Source organism: Acartia tonsa, chromosome 1 (assembly GCF_053477335.1).
Source record: "Acartia tonsa isolate MP-2025a chromosome 1, ASM5347733v1, whole genome shotgun sequence".
In the NCBI taxonomy this organism is placed as follows: Eukaryota; Metazoa; Arthropoda; class Copepoda; order Calanoida; family Acartiidae; genus Acartia; species Acartia tonsa.
This window is the reverse complement of record NC_137260.1, coordinates 31,995,576-32,019,233: the sequence shown is the minus strand read 5'-3', so window position 1 is coordinate 32,019,233 and position 23,658 is coordinate 31,995,576.

Below are 23,658 nucleotides of genomic sequence, written 5' to 3'. Positions count from 1 at the left end.
GCCAGTAGAGATAAAGAGCTGAAATTTTGTACATGTATATCTAGGCCCCTAAAGTAACTTTTTAGGTTAGCAGAAGAATGAAATTCGAGAAAAGGTATTTTCATGAAATGATCTACTGTACAGTAGTCTAACTTCCCAAAGCTGATTAAATCGTATTTCCTCTATAGAAATATTTTCAACGAAGGTCAGACAAAACGAGACCATGTCCTCATTTTTTACTAAATCAATAAATAAACGAACAAAAATTCTAAGCTTGTTTCAAAAAAAATTTGGTTCACGGTAAAATATTCCTGGTAACGAATATTTCCAAAAATCTATGAAATTTAAAGGCTGCTAGCTGCCAAACGACTGAGCGTACAGATCATACCCGCACACCATATTAAGCAGCATAAGAAAGCCTACAAATTATCTGGAATAGCCAAGATCCAATGATGCACAGGGAAAGCTTCACTGAAGAAAAAACGCATAAAATAGGTCTTTTCCGTGCATTTCTCTGCACTGTGAGATTTTTATACATTATTGATTTATTGCTATTCAGATTATTTGTAGGCCTTCTTATGCCGCTTAAAACAGTGTGCGGGCATATCACATATCTGCACCAGGAATATTTTACCGTGAACTGCAGTTGATCCAAAAAAAAATTTTTCCTTTTTGTTTAAGTTTGACTGGTATCAAATAGCGGAAAATGGCACTACAATATTTTTATCAGTTTATTCTTTTGTTCACAAATTTCTATCATTCTAACAATAAAACTATCTGCATTTCCCCTCAAACTGAAAGTCATTTCATTTTTTTAGTTATTATTATTTAGTTATATAATAATATTGTCATTAAAATATCGTTACAAAGCTTTTATCACTTTAGTTTATTGCTAGATTTATGTCAAAATCCAATTTCACATGAGCTATTTCAATTCATGTCGAGTATAATTCCTTGGCTTAAAAATTCGTAATTCATTATCATGCAAAATTAGGACTTCTCAGACAAAGGTACAGCAATCAAAGGGTTGATTGTCTGATGGGTGTTGATTCGATTGCAATTCAAAATGCTGAGTATGTTCAAAGGTGACGTGGAGAGGACTTGCAACCCAAAGCATCACTTCGTCTCCTGCCATCATCATATATCTGTAATAAAAAGTTGTCATGGATAACATATTTTTATACAATGTTTACGACGTCTGTATTTCTTTAAAAAAATTGTTTTGTCTGAAATGATATCGACAATCAAATAACTACATACCAATAACGACACAACTTTCCAATTTCTAAGCAAGATGGTATTTTTTAAGGCAAAACTAAATACATTAGAAATTTTCAATAGTTTAACATGTTGCAACATTTTTAGTGCATTTCATGAAGGAAAAACAGAAAAATAACATCTCTGTTTAAACTTTTGTTAACACTTTCCACATACACAAACACACTGGCAGAAAAACTTACAAAACAATACATTTTTACTTCTATTTCTTTTTAAAAGTATTTGCTAGAAACCGATTGATATCCGCTGGATTAGAACCGGTTCTAAGCTATACTGAAAATCATGTATAGCATCATATTAAAGTCAAGTTTTCTTAGATAATGAAAAAGAAATTATAAAAACCAGGCCAAAGTCACTCCACGTCTCGATCACTCCAGGTCCAGGTCCAGGTTCTCCAGGTACAGGTCACTCCAGCTCCAGGTCACTCCAGGTCCATGTCACTCAGGAGCTGGATCTTTAAATCACAGAGATGCCAATGCTGATGCCTCTAGTGTGCCAATTTTGAAAGTAACTTACCTAATATCAATCTTTAAATCAAAATGGCAGTGGCAAGCCAGGAAACACTTTGGAAACACTCACCAGCTCACATCTAAGTTTGTACAATGTTTGTTATGTCAACTGTCACGTGTTGAATAATATACCCTACCGCTGCCTTGGACGTTGCTAGCGTAACATAAAGGGGACAATTTTAAGGGAATTGAAATGATAAAACTATGAATATACTTAAGATATATTGTTTTGGGATTACTGTAATATCATTGACAAGATTGGAATATGAATATTTTAGTAACCCAACATATTTCTATAGTTATAGTGAAGTAATAGTCTGGTAGCAGTGTTGTAAATTTCTACGTGAGCGAGCCGGCATAGCTCGGTAATAAAATCTTTAAAAGATTCATCTTTTATTGGCATCACTGGCAGTAGCATCGTCAGTGGCATAACTAAATGATTTAAAGATCCAGCTCAGGTGCAGGTCACTCCAGGTTACCAGAAATTTCAGGTACACAAGAGGAGTTGTTCAATCTTGTTTCTATTTGTTATCTTAATTTTCAACAAATAATTCGGCAAATCTCCACGACAAATTTTCACAACATCGGCAGGGAAAAAGGGTAAATAAATTTGTTAATAGTTATATATCGCATCGTATTATAGGCAGCATTCCGCTAACAAAATCTAAGATTTTTTATTTAATATTCGTAGAAAATTGTCTGTAATTCCATGCTATACATGATTTTAATTGTATGACTTAGACCGGTTCTAATCCAGCAGATATCAATCGGTTTCAGAGTCATACTGGAAAGATTTTTTATCTTGATTCCATTAATACTATACTATTGGATGCTTATGTATATTTTTATATTGATTGTATCTTTATTCCTGATATTTATGTCAACATCAATATTTTGTACAAAGTTTAATCAGAGTTGAAGTGCACTATGAACAAATCAGGGAAAACAGAGATAGGCCAATGAAAGATTATCTATCCATATACAAATTTAAAAGCAATTTGAATAGATTAGAAATAAGAGTAGGAAAATCAATAAAATTTAATTATCCTATTCCTGTTTCCCTGGCTAGGAACAAACTCAATTGCTCTCTAACTCTCTCTCTCTCTCCTTCTTTCTCTCTTTTATCTATTTTGCTCTTTCTTCTATTTCTCAATCTCTCTTCTTCAGAGAGAAATGAGACATTATTATAAAATTTGTATACTACAGGTCCCTTAATATTTTATAAACATATTTTCTCATTACCTGGCTTAAAACTTTGGAGGCCTTAATAAAATTCAAACTAGCAACGTCCAAACTTTTTCACCACTAATCATTATCTGAAGAAGTATGATACTAGTTATGGTAGTAGGTATATTATTTTATTTACCATAACTTTTGGAGTCTTATTCCTTAAGATTCTTGCTATTAACTTGATCTTTTGTTTTAACAGTTCCATGTCTTTTTTTTGTTAAGTTTTTTTTTATATTCAAGGACGTCCAAGCTTTTAATGTTATTTGATTTTTTATTTTAAAAAAATATGAACAATACTAAAAAGCACAAAAATTAGCATTTTTCCTTGAAGACTTTTGTATTCATAATAGACAGATTTTCAAAAAATATTATGTTTTTGATTTTGAGTATTTTTGTTTGCTGGTACGATAGTTTTTTGTGAGTGGTGTGATTGTGTGTGATTGTTTGTGTTTGTGTGTGTGTGTGTGTGTGTGTTCGTGTAGGTGTAAATTCTCTAGGGCAAAGAACCACAGTTCCCTTAGCACTACTCAAATATGGTCAGATATATTGGCATGGCTTAGAGTAGGTAGTATAAGAGTAGAATAGTTCCCTTAGCACTACTCAAATATGGTCAGATATATTGGCATGGCCTAGAGTAGGTAGTATAAGAGTAGAATAGTTCTCTTAGCACTACTCAAATATGGTCAGATATATTGGCCTGGCTTAGAGTAGGTAGTATAAGAGTAGAATAGTTTCCCTTGCACTACGCAAATATGGTCAGATATATTGGCCTGGCTTAGAGTAGGTAGTAAAAGAGTAGAATAGTTCCTTTAGCACTACTCAAATATGGCCAATTTTATTGGCCTGGCTTAGAGTAGATAGTATAAGAGTAGAACAATAATAATTCTGAAATACCTTAAATGTTTACTCCATGGAACAAAATCTTGCTATTGACTTTCACAATCCAGAATAAAGATATAAAGTTGCTATCTTAGATACTTACTCTAATTATACTTATCTCCAATATTTTGTCTATGTTACTGAATCTTGCTGTTGTTATGCTATCAAATGGTTATTAAATATTCATAAAAATACAAACATACATTTGTTACAGAATCTTTAGATAAATATGTATCTGTCAATACATTAATCCTAGTTCTAGAATTGTATTTCTGCCTACTATGACTTTGTATTCAACACTTCATATCTTATTCTGGGTACTTTATCATAAACCTCTTTTTGAACCACTGAATTTCGCTTGTATTTCTATTTTTGAGAACAATAAACACATAATTCTAGCTTATGGGGGAGGAGAGGGACTCTAACCTTCCCCAGCCAATATTTCAACGGGGTACTAATCATGCCTGGTTGTTATAAACTTTAGCATCATTATAATTTTTTAGTAGCGAAGCTACTCTATAATTTGAAATGTCCGTCTGTCCGTATGTCTTAGTTTGGGGGAAACGTGATTTTCTCGGCTCCTATAAAAGATAAAAGGCTGAAATTTTTTGACAACATTCCCATTATTAAGGAGCCCAATTAACTATAAAACATCAATGGCGATCGGACTGCTTTTTAGCAGGTTTTAGGCTATTTTTGTTTTTTTTTTCATATTTTTCTCCATATCTTTAGTGTTTATGGTCCAATTTCCAAAATTTTTCAGTTTTAGATATCAAAATAAAATTTCCTGTCATTTCAAGAAATCAACTATGACAGTCAAACTGCCTTTAAGCAGGTTTTAGGCTATTTTTGTATTTTTTACATTTTTATCCATACCCTTGGTGTTTATTGGTTCGATTTCCAAAATTTTTACGTAATATATATCAAAATTAAATTTCCTGTCTTTTCAAGAAAACATTAATGGCGGTCAGACTGCCTTTTTGCAGGTTTTTGGCTATTTTTATATTTTTCACATTTTTCCTTATATCTTTGGTGTTATGGTCCGATTTCAAAGTTTTTTAGTTAGAAATATCAAAAATTAAATTTTCCGTTGTTTTGATGAGCATCCAGTATGTAATTTACTTTGACTGTCAGTCTGTTAGTCATAGTACTAATATACAAGTATTTAAAAAAATTAAAAACAAATGTTGAAAAGGTTTCGTGATTTTCCCCCAATATTCATGTTTTTAACAACTAATCTTTAAATTCTTATACTTAATTTTTGTGCTTCGCTACTTATGGATGTTGTCATCCTTGTTTCTTTAAAAGTTCATTCAGGGTCTAAAACATATAGTTAAAATTTGAGCATATTTTAGATTTAATGTCAGCTTCTAGATTTCTAAATTGATAAAGCGCACCCAAAATTTTTGAAAACTCCTGAAGGATTTTAGACATCCCCCTTAACCCAAATTAAGGGAGGTGGAGTAATAGTTACAACCCCGCTTCATAATCAACTTATACAATAGTCCAACATGCGTCCTTACATTGGTATTTTAACATGTGAAGCACGCACATTTGTTTTACATCCCCCTTCAAATTAAGTAGGGTGGGCACTTATATTTTGTTACGGCTGCGTTATTAATTGAGCAACTTCGCTTTGATGAGTGTTATCATCTATGTTTATCCTTAATCTTACTTGTTAATATTAGGGATTTTAATGTACTTTGAATTTGTATTTTAGTAATTATTTTCTTCATATAATTCCAATAAATGGGAAAGAATGTAATAATAATCGGAAAAATGTTAAAGATTTTTGATATTTATTATATTTCTTTTATCAAGTATCTCAAACTTTTGTTTTTGTGTATTATTAAATTAATGAATAACTTTTAATTAAATTTGTTTTATTTCATTATATTTCAATTAGATTACGTCTAACCAAACCTAACCAGGCTTTGTGTCCTATGTAACTTGTAATAAACTGGATTTAAAGTTGAATTATATAGTTTTTTAAAAGCATAATTATTTGTTAATTGAACTAGGCATATAATATCTACTTAAAAACGTAAAGCATGTTCATAAAAGATTTATTCTTTTTCACCTTTGATATCTTTAAGCAAAGTTTTATATAGAAAACAAGAATGACAACATCCATAAAAGCGAAGCACTGAAACGGTAGGACAAACGGACATTAACACTTGTATAGTGTCAGAACGAATAATTAGAATATAAATGTATGAGAGTCGAAGTAAAATTGTAAGCATTTTTTTAAACCTCTTGATACAGAATAATGTGTACGTTTATGGACATTAGGATATATAAGTTGGAAGGAATTTTAATGTTAAGGGGAGATTGAAAACTGCATCAAATTTTAAGGATTTTTTATAAAATTCGTTTTTTGTATAATTCTTTATCTAAAAGCGGAAATACAATTTAAGTTAATTAATTTTGACATCTGTGATTGGTGGATTGAAAATTATCTGCGCTCTGATTGGAGAAGCTTAAGTGTCGTACATCATTCACCCAATTAGAGTGCAGGTAGTTTTTATTCCACCTATCCTATTGGTCAAAATTAATTAACTTAAATTGTATTTCCGCTTTTAGATAAAGAATTATACAAAAAACGAATTTTATAAAAGATCCTTAAAATTTTATGCAGATTTCAAATCTCCCCCTAGGATTAAAATTCCTTCCAACTTATATATCCTAATGGACATACTTACATTTTTAGGACTTTATTACAGAGTTGCTTCGCTTATAATATTATACTTTGCTGTCTGAGGAATCAATATACCAAAAATCAGATCAATTAGATCAAATAAAAAAAGTAGAAAAATAAACTTTTTTAAAATAGACGTACGGACATTCTGGTAATGTTTATAGAGATGCTACGTTTTATAAATCTTACCTAACTACTACAGGAATCACCATGCAGAGTTTGAAATCCATAGGACAATTCTAACATGCCCAAATTAACGAAAAAAGCTATCCGTCTCGGACCGACCCTAATTATAGAAAAGCTTCGCTTTTAAAAATTTGTAAGTGCTTTTGATGGGTAAGAAAAAATTGGGGCAGAGTTGAACCATTACGTCCATTTATGCCATCTCCTTTTACATAATGTGAAATTCAACAATTCCCTTTCTAGATATATTCTATTCTTATAGAGGTAATAGAGTAATCAAAAACAGATTTTCCTTAAAATAATAATATTTCAGTACTTTGTTGATAAGAAGATCTATTTTTTGTTTGATATTGGTTACATCCACAAACAAAACTGAAAGACGGGCTTAGAAAGCGTAGTTTATAAGGTGATATTGGCGTTTATTTGGTATTTTCTCTTGAGTTTTGACATTTTGTGCCACTAACAAATAATGTATTCATATTGATATTCCATAGAGACTTAGGTACTAATAAAAATTAAGACAATAAATTGGTGAGAGGCAAAATTACAGATTAGAATTATTGGTTAAGGATTTTGGACATTGTTAGTTTAATTACCAATTACTTTTTAAAATAAAAACAATGTAACTTCAATTCTTACTCTATTTACTCTAATATATTATTCTATTCTATTCTTCCCCCTACCTACGCACTCTCCCTCTCTCTCTCTTTCTGTCTCTCGTAGCCATCTGTTTAACTAAAAGACCTTCAAATTTAATCTTGAATATTTGTGCAACTAAAAAGTGCACAATTAAAAACAATTTAAAATTATTTACATTATGTGTTTTTATACAATTTCAACAGTTAAAGTCGATTTTTTAGACTTCATAAAAAAATGCCAAAAAGAGTTATTTTTATATTTGGTGGAGTAAACAAGGATGACAACATCCATAAGTAGCGAAGCACAAAAAATAAAATCATAGATGATGTATAATGATGACAATCAAAGTAAATAACATAAAAGATGCTTATAACAATGGGAAAAATTATTTTGATACTGATATCCCAAAAAAGTTTTAAAATTGGACCAAAAACACCAAAGATACGAGGAAATATGTAAATAGCAAAAACCTGCTAAAAAGCAGTCTGACCACCATGCTTTTTTTCTTAAAACTACAGGAAATTTAATTTTTAAATCCTTAACTTAAATAAATTTGGAATATTGGACTATATACATCAAAGATATGGAAAAATTTAAAAATAGCCAAAAACCTGCAAAAAGGAAGCCCGACCGTCATGGTTGTTTCCTTTAAACAACAGGAAATTTAATTTTGATATGTATAACTGAAAAAAATTTGGAAATCGTATCATAAACACCAAAGATAAGGAGAAAAATAAAAAAAATAGCCTAAAACCTGCTGAAAGACAGTCTGACCGCCATAGTTGTTTTCTTAAAAGGACAGGAAATTTAATTTTGATATCTATAACTAAAAAAATTTTAGAAATCGGACCATAAACACCAAAGATATGGAGAAAAATGTGAAAAATACAAAAATAGCCTAAAACCTGCTTAAAGGCAGTCTGACCGTCAAAGTTGGTTTCTTTAAAGGACTGAAAATTTGATTTAGATATCTATAACTGAAAAAAATTTGAAAATCGCACCATAAACACAGAAGATATTGAGAAAAATGTGAAAAATACAAAAATAGCCTAAAACCTGCTAAAAAGCGGTCCTACCGCCATCGATGTTTTATACTTAATTGTGCTCCTTATTGATGGGAATGTTGTCAAAAAGTTCAGCATTCTATCTTTTATAGGAGCTGAGTAAATCCCATTTCCCCCATAGCATTATGGACTGACTGACGGACGGACGGACGGACTGATGGACGGACAAATTGAATTATAGAGTAGCTTCACTACTAACAAAGTGAATTATAGAGTAGCTTCGCTACTAAAAATATAAATTTCGATTTGGAGCATTTTATGATATAATGTTCCAGAGATTGATTATCTCCAAAATTCCAAGAACTTTAAAGTCTTTTTGTTGTTGTTACAACTGTGCCTTATTGGGTAATAACTATTCCAGATTGTTTGTAGGTCTGATTTTCTTCAGTAGGAAATTTTTAATCATATTAGAGCTAATCACAAACGGTTTATTAGGGACCCTTTAAAAATAAGGTTATCTTAAGCTTTACTTTAGTTTGGGGGAGATAGGCTACCCTTAAATTTAGTAATGTCAAGCTTAAGTAAAGATTTTGATAGGCATACTTTAGCCTTACATAAACCTCTCATAAACAAGTGTACATAAGCCTGTACTAAACCTTCCTTATTACATCAACTTGCAATAAAAAATAGGAATATTTTAAAATCTTTCTTAACTTATCCTTTATGTATTTGTTTATGTAAAATAACGTGGATTTAAAAAAAAGTATTTCATAAATAAATTACAGTTCTCTTTGCATTATTTGTAAGAATGGAATTGTAAAAATGAACTCTTTGTATGATTAAAAGTTCATAAAGGCAAAGAGAAAAAAGTAAAAGAGGGGAATCAAGGGAATTTAAGAATGGACAAAATCAGTAGGCCTGGCCATTTTTGCTGTGCTAAATCATATTGTTGTTGCACCTCTTTCCAAACTAAAAGAATTTAAAGAAGATTAATTAACTTTTGTTATAAAATTTTGATATTAAATTGTTAAAAAAATATTTTAAACTTTTTTCTACTAATACCGTGGATTTAAAAGATTTTTATTAGCAAAGTTACTATATAATATGAATTTATGTCTGTCCATCTGAAACATTTAGGGGAAATTTAATATTTGAGAAAGCCATTTTGGTTCAATTGCTTTTAATAGAAAAGGTTCTGATTGATTTGAAAACAATTTATTTTATCTTTTATCTTCATTTTAATTTCAACATTAAATGAAAATATGCCTAAAAATGATATTGGAAAAGATGTTGTCTTAACTCTTATTAGTTTTCCTCGTGACATTATAAGGCTGCACCACCAATGTATTTTTCCCCTCTCTCTTTTACTTTACTTACTGCTTCTCTTTCCCCCCCAATTGTTTACATCTACCCTTTTCAACCGATTCCCCCCAATAAGTGTACCTTAATTTTGTGTTAACACTCACTAGGCCAATCCTCCCCCCCCTTAGTGTTCTTCATTTTGGGTTTAAAAGTTATCATGAATGAGGCTGTACATTTGTATCTTACGTTTTTTTCCTTTTTTCCCATTAATCTTAATCTAGTTTTTGCTACTTTAAAGATAGCATTTTATTTCTTTTCTCCCTTAATCTTGTTTTTAATACTTTAAAGATAACATTTGTTTAGCTGATTTATAAAAACTCTTCCTATCTTTTCTGTAAAAGATAGGATACCCTAAGAAAAAATAAGGCTTTCCTTATTTTATTTAAATAATAATGAATGAAATTCTTTCTTAGCTAGACAATATGATACAATTTTTTAACAAAACATATTGTAGATTAAATTTAACTTTACTACAACAGAAAAAAAATTAACCATCTATTTGCATGAATTTGTCTATTGGATGTACTCTTTGCATTTTTCCTTTCTTATTAGAGAGTTGCTAAACAAGAATGACAACATCAATAAAAGCGAAGCTCTAAATTTGTAAACAATTATAATGTAAAATTGATTAAATGCAGGATAATGACATACACACATTTTTTAGGAATCATTATTTCAAATATAAGATCAAGATGAATAGTATAACTAAATAATTAAAGTTTTTATAAAAAAAGTTTTAAAAATCAGTATGTTTAAAATGAACATGTGGGCAGTTGGATAACGATTATAGAGTTGCTAAATTGTATCTAACAATTACAGGAATAATTATTTGAAATTGATAGGATAATTCTTATATGCCTAAATTAATAATATGAGCTATCAGATACAGATGGACGGACTTACCCTTATTATAGAAAAGCTTCGCTTTTAAAAAGAGGAGTACAAAGTTGCATTCTCTCAATTAAATTTGTTATGTAATTACATTTATGTTCCCAATTTTATTAGTATTGTTATTTTTAGAATTTTAGGTTTTAGGAACCTGCCTTAATTGAATAGATATAGGACATTAGATACACATTTTCTAATGCAGCCAATAGGAAAACAATGTAGCAATAATTCGGCCATATTATTGGTTAAAAATCGTGCAGATTTTTGTACAAAAGTGAGGACGTCAAAATATGTGGGGAAGGGGGGGGGGGGGAGGGATGGTTGTTTATCTTCCTAAAAATGCTTTGAAAAAATTTTTTTTTTTATTACCCTCACAATAAAATCTTTACCAACATTTGATGAAAAGGTAAATAATTTTTAGTAGTGAAGCTACTCTTTAGATCCAAATGTTTGTCTATTGGTCAGTTTGTCCTTCAAAGACAAAAATGTAGAGAATATGATTATCTCATCTCCTATTCAAGATATACAGCAGTAACTTTTTGTCAACACTCTCATATTAAGAAGTATAATTATCTATTAACCCTTACAGATCAGGGGGGGGGTCATATTGACCCCCCCCCCCTCTATTTTTTTCAATGTAATTTTTTTGTAGGTAAGATAGAGAGTTGTGACTTCATGACTTTTTATGTTTAGTAATTAAATGTCGGCAAGAGTTGATCTTATAAGGATATCTAGTCTGTGTCGGTCATGGCGTCCGGTCAAAGTTGGTTAGGTGGCACCAAAGAAGATGTATTTACTTTTATTTTTATAGCTAGCCGGTGCCGATGTAAATTTTTTTCATAGAATTCAGATATGCAATCAGTTTTTTTGTAGACCTCTTATTTTTAAAGTAATGTAAGTTTTTTTTTTTTTAAATTAAGTCGATTTTAAGGTACTAAAATGCAACAAAAAAAGAAAGAAAATGGCCATTATGAACAAAAATGGTAAAATCTTTAATTTGACACCTTACTTTTTAAATTCTGTCAGATAATTATTGAAAAAATCGATTTTTTTAAACCCACAAGAATAAAAACTTTGAACTTAATTTTATCATTACCCAGGCATAAGAAATAGGCGTTATATATACTGTTAGAATGAGAAAAATATTACAAATCCATTCTAAGCAAAATTGAAATAAAAAGTTTACACTATAGTATATAAACTACAATAAAAGAAATTATATGAAAATATTATATTATATTATATTATACAGGCAACCATCTTATTTCTTATTTTGAGAATAAAAATGGGAAGGGGATAAAGAGGGGGTAAAGAGGGGATGAAGAAAGTGTTGCTTGTACAAAATAATATATTAAACCATTTTTTATTTTTTATTATTTTACTTTTCTTCAATTTTGCTTATAATGGATTCGTAATATTTTTCTGATTCTAAAGGTATATATGAACCCATATTTTTTATACCTGTGTAATGATAAAATTAAGTTCAAAGTTTTTATTCTCGTGGGTTTAAAAAAATCTATTTTTTCAATAATTACCTGACAAAATTCAAAAAGTAAGGTGTCAAATTAAAGATCTTACTATTTTTGTTCATAATGCCCATTTTCTTCCTTTTTTTGGTTGCGTTTTGGTACCTTAAGATCGACTTAATTTAAAAAAAAAAACTTAATTATTTTAAAAATTGCATATCTGAATTCTATGAAAAATTCTACAATTACTACTTACTAAATGCACCGGCTAGCTATAAAAATAAAAGTTAATACACCTTTAGAAAAAATTCTAAATTAATCTTAATTTCTACATTATGACTTTTGTGTAGATGGTAGAAACCTAAAATTTTTTTGGCGAATACTTAGATATCAATGACCTTCTGAGAAAAGTGGTGTTATGACCGTTTGACCGCTCCCTGACCAACTTTATGACCAATTTTTGTCCAGCTTTTACTACAGACATATATCATGAATATCGTGGCTTCTATTACAGCTAGAGACCTATAATTTTTTTGGTAAATCCTTGAGCAACAATAAACAGATAAAAACATAAATTGACGATGCCAACTGCTGTTTTACCGCCGAAAATGGCGGTTTCTGTTATTTGCTGTTTTTCGGCAATTATAGGAAAAAGTAATTTTTTGGTTATGAAAAATAAAAGTTCGTCCTAAAATTTGGTCATCCTAGCTGCAAAATCGGCCGCTCTACAGCTGTTTTAATAATTAGTGGCTGGCTGCTAAAAAGCGGTCTGACTGCTATGACTAGAAAAAGTAATTTTCTCTAAAAATACACATGAACCACCAGAAAAAAATTTTATGTCTCTAACTGTAACAGGAGCCGAGATAGAAAGGGGGGGGGTCAATATGACCCCCCCCCCCCCAATCTATTAAGGCCCAATCTGTAAGGGTTAAACATCCAATGCAGTTGGACTGCTTTTTAGCAGGTTTTAAAATTTTTCACATTTTCCCCCATATCTTTGGTATTTTTGGTCCGATTTTAAAATTTTTTGTATATAATTATATCAAAATTTAACCCTTACAGATCAGGCCCTAATTCCCAACTTAATAGATTAGGGGGCTAATATAGCCCTCCCCTCTATCTCGGCTCCTATTACAGATAAAGACTTAAAAATTTCTTCTGGTGGTTCATGTGCATTTTTAGAGAAAACTTTTTCTAGTCATAGCCGCCAGACCGCTTCTTAGCCACTTTTAAGCAGCCAGCTGCTAAATATTAAAACAGCTGTAAGGCTGCCAATTTTTAAGCTAGGATCACCAAATTTTAGGTGGAAATTTTTTTTTATATAAAAAAAAATACTTTTTATGACATGAAAAAACAGCAAATAATGGAAACCGCAATTTTTGGCAGTTACAGCGGTAAAATGAGAGTTGGCGGTGCCAATAAATATGTTTATCTGTTTCTTATCACAATAAAAGACAAAATTACAGGTAGGAAATAGAAAATTGGTCAAAAATCGGCCAAGAAGTGGTCAAACTATCATGACCTTAGTATTCAAGGAAGTTTATTATTGCTCAAGGATTGATATTCATGATACATGTCCATAGTAAGCCAGAAAAAAAAATCAGTCATAAAATCCATCACGGAGCGATAAAATGGTAAAACGGTCATTACACCACTTTTCTCAGATGTTCATTGATATCTAAGTATTCACCAAAAAAAATTTAGGTCTCTACCTTATACACAAAAGTCATAATGTAGAAATAAAGATTTATTTAGAATTTTATCTAATTTTGATGCCACCTATCCAACTTTGACCGGACACCACGACTGACACAGACCAGATAGCCTTATAAAAAATCAACTCTATCCGATGTATAATTACTAAACTTAAAAAGTCATGATGTAATGAAGGCAAGTGACATTGAAAAAACTAGAGGGGGGGGGGGGCTAATTTAGCCCCCCCCCCCTAATCTGTAAGGGTTAATTTCTTATTGCTCTAAGGGAAACATCCATGGTAATAGGAGTGCTTTTTAGCAGGTTTTTGGCTATAGGACTACTTCCTAGAGTATTTAAAGCTAAAGAATCAGGAAAAAATATATCATCTAAAAATTTTGTTACCCAAATTATTGAATTTAAACAAATACGTCTAAATAATCAAAAGCATTTCAGAAATTTATATCATCTAAACATTTTGTTGCTGAAATTATCAAAATGAAACTTATACAGTTACAAATAAACATAAGGGTTTGTCTTACACCTCTATATGTATGACAGAATTTGGTGCCAGATAGACCATCTAGATCTTATATATCTATTCATTGGATGTCAAAGCTCTTCCCACCTCTACCAGCTTTCTTTTGAATTAAGAACCCTTAGGCATCGCTAACTTTAATGTAAGCCTACCTTAAAGTTGTACTAAAAAAGCTTACATAAATTTGAAAGTAACCTTTATCAACCCCCCCCCCCCCCCCCCACCACCCTTCCCTATTAATTTCTACCTGCTTTCTTTGCAAAGAAAGGTTTAGGAATCCCTAACTATTTATGTAAAGGTAGCTTAATCCCCTCCCTATTTTCGATGCCCCTACCTTATGAATCATACCTTTTGATCCACTTCTCCAAGGGTATCTTATCAAAAATCCTAGGCTATCTTATCAAAAAAAGGTACCTTAACTAATTTTAAAAATAATAAGAAATAAAATTCTTTCTTATGATGACAATTTGATGTTTTTTCAACAAAACTTTGAGTGGATTATTTTTAATTTTACTATAATAGAAAAACAAACTATAAGGATAGATCATATAGAACTAAAAGCTACTCTTTGTAATAAACATATAAAATTTGTTAACATGTGACTCTTTGTAGATTTTAATTTTAACATCTATATAGATGTTCATACATTTTAACAAAAAAGTATCTTAGGTTCAACACTTCCCTATTTCTAATATTTGATTATATGTCATGTGTTTTACCTATATATTACATGGTGCCTTTACCAAGCTAAGAAATCACTCTCTACAAAACGTGTTTTTAACCTTTCTTTATAAATCTAACAACTTTAAAGCTTAGAGGGGTTTTAGCTATTAAGTATAACAAAGACAGGACTTGAATAGAAACTACTTAAAAACTAATGAAAGCTATATAATTTTTATGATTTTTAAGCTAAAAGAACAGTTAGCTATTTTAAATAATAACCTTTAAAAAAATATTCTACCAAGAAAGTACAAAAGTATAGTATAATGAACCAATATATATAGTAGATCTAGATGGTAAATTGGGCCCAATAAGTTGTGAAACTTAATAAGGAATATCCAAAGAGGTAACTTTATCCCAAGAAAGTTAACTATTTAAAGATGACTTCTTATATATATGGTATGTCATATGCTTTAAATCATGCGAGGGAAGAAATTTTTTAACCATATGATTAACCAAAGCAAAGGCTTATCCTATGAAAGACTATTTATAGATGATTTATTTTGCGAATGATATCAAAGGATAATTGCTCTTTCTAACCAAATTTTGTTTACTTTCTAACCAATATATGGTAGATTGATCCTCCCCTGTATTCCTATTGGCTGAATTTGGGAGTATGTATCTAGATTATACCTTTTAATAATTCTTACTTGATAATTTCTGGTCAGCTGAAATAAATTTCCTATTCGAGCCCTAGTTTCCTAAAGTGTACAGCAGATAACCCAATTATTGCAGACCCTATTTTCAGCGACTCCGGTCAAATGGAAAAGCGATTTAATGTATAAACGATTTATACATTATACATTCAAAAATTTTAATTTTTCAAATTTAGATTTTTTTTGAAGTTTGAAGCTTTTTTAGCTAGTAGCAAATATTGAGATAGGACGCGGAAGCTACGCACACTTTCGGAAACTAAATTCAGTTCATCTAATTTCTGATGACCTCCGAATTAGTTGCCGAATGTGTACGCAGTTTCCTGAGTGTTTCCCCATCCTAGCTCAATATTTACTACTAGCTAAAAAAGCTTCAAACTTTAAAAAAAATATCAAAATTTGAAAAATCCAAATTTATAATGTATAAATCGTTTATACATTCAAATTTAGATTTTTTGAGGGAAGTTTGAAAATTTTTAGCTAGTAGTAAATATTGAGCTAGGATGAGGAAACACACAGGAAACTGCGTACACATTCGGCAACTCATTCGGAGGTTATCTAATTTCTTTATTGGTGTTCCTTTATTTCTTCAAATCTTGAATGACAGCTTTAAATGACTTATTTTTGATTACATTTTTTTACGGCAATGCTTCGCCTATCTATTATGAAGTGTTGATTTAGGGAAAAGAGAACACTGAAAACATTTTTTACTGTGCTAAGAAAATTGCTAATAAAACATCACATGTTTTATTTTAATAGAGAAAGAGGGGACAATGGGCTATTTATTACCAGCTTATACCAATAACGAAATTAATTTTAAAAAATCACAAACATTAACACTTGTATAGTGTCAGAACTGAATAATCAGAATATAAATGTATACGAGTCGAAGCAAAATTGTAAGTAAATTTGTTGAAAAACTGCTTGATACAGAATAATGTTTATAGACATACTTACATTTTAAGGACTTGATAGAGTTGCTTTGCTTATAATATTGTTCTTTGTTGTCCCAGGAATCAATATACCAAAAAGCAGATCAAAGGGATAATTAGATCACATAAAAAATTGTTGTTAAAAAAGTAGAAAAATCAACATGTTTAAAATGGACGTACGGACATTCTGGTGATGATTATAGAGTTGCTATGCTTTCTAAATCGTACCTAACTACTACAGGAATCATCATGCAAAGTTTGAAATCAATAGGACAATTCTAACATGCCTAAATTAACGAATAAAAGCTATCTATCTTGGACGGACCGACCCTAATTATAGAAAAGCCTCGCTTTTAAAAATCATCCTGTACAAAACATTTTGAAGCAATTCATATAAATCTAATATCTTTAGAGTGGTAGCCAAAAGATATGGTGTATGTCTGTCTGTGTGTGTAGGACTGGACTAAGAACTACGCATGAAAACAGTTTTTAGTATCTTTAAAAGTTTTTTAAAGCAATAATAAGTTTCCTTTTTTTAAAATATAACTAATGGCATGTAAGAAGCTTCCATGAAAAGAAACCTATTCTTTCCAGAAGCTAGCAAGATATTTTGAACATCCTTGATTATATCTCTTTTTTTATGACCATTGTATTTACCTTCACTTTTACTTTATTTCTAAAATAGCGGCTACGCCCCTAGAGGCCTCTAGTGGCACTTCAGATGTTTTTATTTGTTAAAGTCTCTACATTACTTCTTTATTTTACGATAATTCTCTTTATGTTACAATGAAGTCTCCCATATATTTTAAATATTTCGATTTTTTGTCATTTCTCTTGGAAGGTTGGTTGTACCCTCTCCCAAAATAGTCATAAACCTTCCCAGAAACCATGAGAATCTACATATTAATAAGATTAATTAGATGAAATAAGGGATCTAAAGGGATAAGACAATAGTAGATAAATTGATACCCCGCCCAAATTGAATTTTGGGATGCCTAGGCAAAATTTTTGAATTTTGATCTCCCCCCCCCCCCCCCATATAAAAAAGCATGGACGTCCTTGTCCTGTACAATTAGTGGTTGAAATGGCTGGATATTAAGATTAATGAACATACCAATTAAATTTCGAAAAAAAGTCCCAAAAGTTATTAAGCTATTGAATAAGAAAACGTTATAATACAAATTTGGGGACTAATGTAATATTTTAGAAAGCCCAATGACCCCTCCCTCCCTGGATTGAATGAGAATTTGTACTTGCTTTCTACCTGACTTAACTAGATAAGATACCTTTTATATGTTAAGTATACCTAAGTAATTTTATGTAACGCTAATTAAATAATTAAAAAATAAAATTAAAAAATATGAAAGATAAGTCTTAATTAGAGTAAAGTTTTTTTCGTCTACATAAATAGAAAAAAAGAAACATTATAAATAACTAAAAGTGTACTCATTGTAATGAAATATGAATTATAGCTCTTTAAATGTAGAATCAAATAATTACATCTATTTTGTTGTTCATTCATTTTAACGAAAAAAAAATAATTTGCAAATGTTTAGCACGTCTGCCCATTTCCAATATTTGAATATGATTTGTGTTTTTTATATATATTGGGGAGGTTAATTTACCATATTTTCTACTAAAAAAATCACCCTATAAAAAATATTTTTAAGTAACCATTCTTTATAATTATGAAAATAAAAAAATATCTTTAAAGAGGCCTTAGATGGTTAATTGCTATTATGTATAACACAGATAGGATGTATGTGGCAGAATTTACAAGGAACCGTGCTCAAAAACTTAAAAAAGATAGAAATATTTTTTAAAAATCTTTAGTTAGAAAAACAATTGGCTGTTTTAAGACATAACCAAAAAGGTACTCGTGTATCAAACCTGATTTTTCTTGACCTAACTTAATGTAACTAAGAACAAAATAGGAACCCCTAGTAAACTTCATAAGGTACCTTAAAGCTTCCCTAAGTCTTACTTAACATTACTACATTTAGGAATACTTAACAAAAACTTAGAAACTTCATAGGGATACTTAACTAAAAGCTTACATAAGCCTGACATAAGAAAATACCATTAGGAACACTTATCTTCGTTCGTGATTCTCACTAATATGTGTAGATATATTTTCAGTTCAGTCGTTTTGGCCTCTTACAGTATTTGAAATTCATGCATTTTGGAAATAATTTATTCCATCAACATTTTACCGTGAACTTATCCAAATTTTTCCTACAAATATTGCAAACAAATTTATAAATCCAGTGAACAAGACTTCAACAAATCTTATTTTATAATACACGACACAAGAAAATTTAAAATCAGCTCTTTTATTCAATCATCAACATTTCATTCCTTGGCTCACCGGTACCAGTAACAGGAATAGTTATTCTAATAAGTTAACTTTGGCTCACCAGTACTAGTAACAGGAATAGTTATTCTAATAAGTTAACTTTGGCTCACCGGTACCAGTAACAGGAATAATTATTCTAATAAGTTAACTTTGGCTCACCGGTACCAGTAACAGGAATAATTATTCTAATAAGTTAACTTTGGCTCACCGGTACCAGTAACAGGAATAATTATTCTAATAAGTTAACTTTGGCCCACCGGTACCAGTAACAGGAATAGTTATTCTAATAAGTTAACTTTGGCTCACCGGTACCAGTAACAGGAATAGTTATTCTAATAAGTTAACTCTTTTAAATCTAAATATTATGGTCGAAATTATTTTTTGATTGGTTTTAAATCTTTAAACAGTAAGATGTCAGAACAGTTCATTTTTTGTAAATCTGATGTAAAGTTGCGGAAAACAAAATGAAAGCTATCCATTACGTAGGAAGACACGATATAGTGAGCATCGCTTATTTTTCTAAGATATTTTTATAGTTTACGAAAAACACTCTCTTATCTTCGGTACTTGGATATGTAATATTTCAAAAGGAAATTTTATTTACATTTTATTTAAACATATTTCCTTGTACATCAATTTACAGGAAATAGCAACGTAATAAGCATTCAGACATTTTAAAAATATTTTATATTTTATTTTACTTGTATCTTCAGAAGTCGCGAAGCTCAGGGACAAGTTTTTCAAAACAACACAAAAACTTATAGCCAACAAAAATCTTTCAATATTTTATGACAAAACATAAGTCTAAATAAGTCAAAAGTATATTTTATTCTTCTATCAATGCCTATAACTTTCGAGATGAATTTTTATAACATTCCCCAGTTCTTAGATCTAACAAATCTGAAATTGGAAAAGCGCTACCTCAAATTTCTTAATATATTCTTAGGGAAAGAGCCAGTCCCCCCCACCCTAAAAAAAAAACATGAATCAAGTTTCTTCTACTTATACACAACAATTATGCGCCCCTATGTTTCATGTATACTTGATGGTTGCAGAGAAAATCCAGTCTCTCGCGGTCATACGCAATACGACAAGGGTGATGCAATTTTTAGTTATATATTTTCCAACCCCCATATGAAATTCAGCAAAGGGTCCCAAGCCCTAAAATGTAGTCCCTCCTTCCTCTTATAAATCGCGAAATTAAGAAAATAATTGCGTTACCCATTTCGTATTGCGTTCAACCGCGTATGACCGCGAGATCCTGTCTCTGCAACCATCTGTATACCTATCATTTGATTTCTCCAAAATCTGTGACAAATTACCAAAAGGTAAAGATGAGAGAAGGAAAAGAAAATATCATTAGTCTTCTACACGGATCTTAAGGGATCACACTATGGTCGATAACTTGATACATCCCCCCCCCCCCCAATGATGATCGACAAAATTACCCCTTTTGTAAATTAAAACTATTTAGTTGAAAAGTCTGGACAATGCGAGCGGTAACCAACCAAGTACTCAAAATAAACGAATTAGCGTTCTTATAAAACTCTGGGTACTAATTTATTTACAGTCCAATAACCCTTTCCTCCCTGAATCATCTACCTTCTTAATTAGTTAATATTGGTCCGCCAATTCTACTTTTTCTTATTAGTTCCAGCAAAGATACTCTTCAACTTACTTTGTCTCGTGTTTATTTAGAAAAATTATGTATTGGAGGTATATATTAGTGCAGCTACTCAATAAGCTGTGTGTGTTTTTCTGTCCGACCTCCATGTAAATTTTTTTGGCTTTAACATGAGATATACATGCTCAGGCCCGCCCAGACAGGTATAATACTAAACACTAGACTCATGTGCTTAGATAGGCCTGAAATATCCAGAAAATTCATTATTCAACACTCATTTACTATATTGTTCTCACACGCATTCCGTACAGACTGGTACAAACATACACTTAAGCTTAAACAGGCACAAAATGGCAAATAGTTTTTAGGTATAGCATCCATTCATATATGTCTTTGTTTTGCCATAGCTCTGCTACTTTCAAATAAGACCGTACTTGTTAATATAACCTATGTATAATAAATGTAAAGAAAAGAAAGAATTATCTTTTTTTCCCAAAGAAATGGTCAAAACTTATTAAGAAAGTTATTAAAGATATAAAAAGCATATTCCTAAATTAACACCGCAGGGCTAGCTTATTTTTATTTTATACAGATATATTTCTTAGGTTTACATTTATTTTTAGCACAAATTTAATTAGGTCAAAAAATAAACAACGTGTGCTTATAATTTTTCGGACTAAAAGAATTTTTTACATCAATAAAAGTATGAGGGGTGTGTGTAAAAAGATTATTTAAAAGGACAGAAAATATTGCACGGTATTTTTGGGACCACTCTAAACATCTATGACACAAAGAGGACCGATATTCGACCGCTTATCTTAACAGATCTCCCTTGAAGATAAACTGATAAAGTTTTGCTTTTCCGAAAATGTATCTACTGTTCCTTTGATGGTTTTAAGTAATTCTATTAAAATGTTTATATTCGTCAATAAGCAAGAATATTGCAGCTTACTTACTTTGACGGGCAAACAAACGGACGTACCCTTGTTATACAGTAGCTATTCTACTTTTAAATCCCTTACATTTTAAAAAATCTGAAATTAACTTATTGAACATAAAATGATAAAATGTATGGATCGGATGCTTTCTATTTCATACAAAAAATGTATGTGATGCATTAATTAGGAAAGCTTGTTAATTGGTAGATAAAGTTTTAGTATATGGTTACCATTCAAACTTTTCAGAATTGCACCCCTCCCCCATCCCAATTTTTCTTTACCACAGGAGTATACTTTAAAGATGCTGTGAGTATTGGTGCAAAAAATGGGAACAAATTTCAAATTGTTTTGGCGTGTGACGTCATACCCCCATCTCTTTTCTAGGGGGTTTCTTTCCTCCTTCCCTTTTCTTTCCCCTCACTTGTGACGTAAATAATCAGCCCCGTCAAATCAATTTAAAATTTGTCCCCATTTTTTGCACCAATACTCACAGCATCCATATTTTGGAAAAAACATTGAAACATTTGTCCACTTTTTTTGAGACATTATAAGCTGTATTTAATGCAAATCCTTACTACATCATACAACCAACCCTTTGATTGCACGAAATTTGTATGGAAGTACTAACTGTACAAGGTAATAAGGCATTTTAGGCATTTTTAGGCATTTTGTATACTCTTGCTTTGAATGTCACACTTCTGACATAGCAGCAGTAGTTGTAACTTTTAACGTCAATAATTACAAGATGATGCAGTACGTTTAACACTACTTAATCCATGAATTTATCCAAGTTTAATATAAAACCATGTCAACAATCCTTACTCCATGAAAGCAAGCACCTAATCTAATATACTACAATGTTCATACCTCACTTTTTTGGCAAGGGTTACAACATGTCTTGTTCATTTGTAATTTTACATGATAGATACACACATATACATACATCATATTATTTATATATATACCAGGGATATAGAGATAATATATTTATAATATAACATGATATATACAGCATGACCCTCAAAAAAGTATTTTTAAGCATCTGCAGCCCTTATTTCTCAATGAATTATTAAAAAATGCATATGTCCTTGTTCTCCATAGTATTCCACGTAAGTAGATATAAAAATATTTTTTTTACCTCCATTAACACCGGAGATTTTTAGAGCTAAAGTTTTGAAAAAGTGACTGAGAAAAAGAATTTTTTTTTGTTTCTCTTATTTTTTGGATGGTTATATTATTTTTTTCTGGCAATTAAATAATGAGACACAAAGAAAAACAAGTTAACTAAATATTTCTTTTTTATTCCACCAAAAATATAAATTTTTAATGGCAAAAAATACTACTGAATGAATTGATTATTTGCAAATTTTAGGTTATTTATTAACCCTTATTTATAGAAAAGGATTAATTATGACAGTTGCTCCGCCTACTTTTCTGACATCTCAATTATTTAATAAGGGGTAAATTAAGCTTTTTAGACTAAAAAATCATTATGTTTTATTTTTATTTTCTTTATAACTTGTTTGTTATTAAAGTTAGGATTGTGAAACAAAAACAATTTTCCTGCTATATTCATAGAGATTTATTTGGTTTTTTAATCTTAAACAATTTTGCCTAATAAGTAAGTTTTTCAAAATATCATTAAACTAAAAAGACTCAAAAAATATGTGTAAAAAAATGCTTTTTACTCAAAAACTAAATTTTTTATTTCATTTTTGTATAAAGTTTCTGCTAGTAACAAAAATAAAAGGATTTCTAGCTTAATTTTGCTAAAAAAGTCGTATCATGTTAAAAGTTACTTTTTCCTCAGTCACTTTTTCAAAACTTTAGCACTAAAAATCTCCGGTGTTAATGGAGGTAAAAAAAATATTTTTATATCTACTTACGTGGAATACTATAGAGAACAAGGACATATGCATTTTTTAATAATTCATTGAGAAATAAGGGCTGCAGATGCTTAAAAATACTTTTTTGAGGGTCATGCTGTATACACACATATACATACATCATATTGCTTATATTTATACCAGGGATATAGAGATAATATATTTATAATATAACATGATAGATACACACATATACATACATCA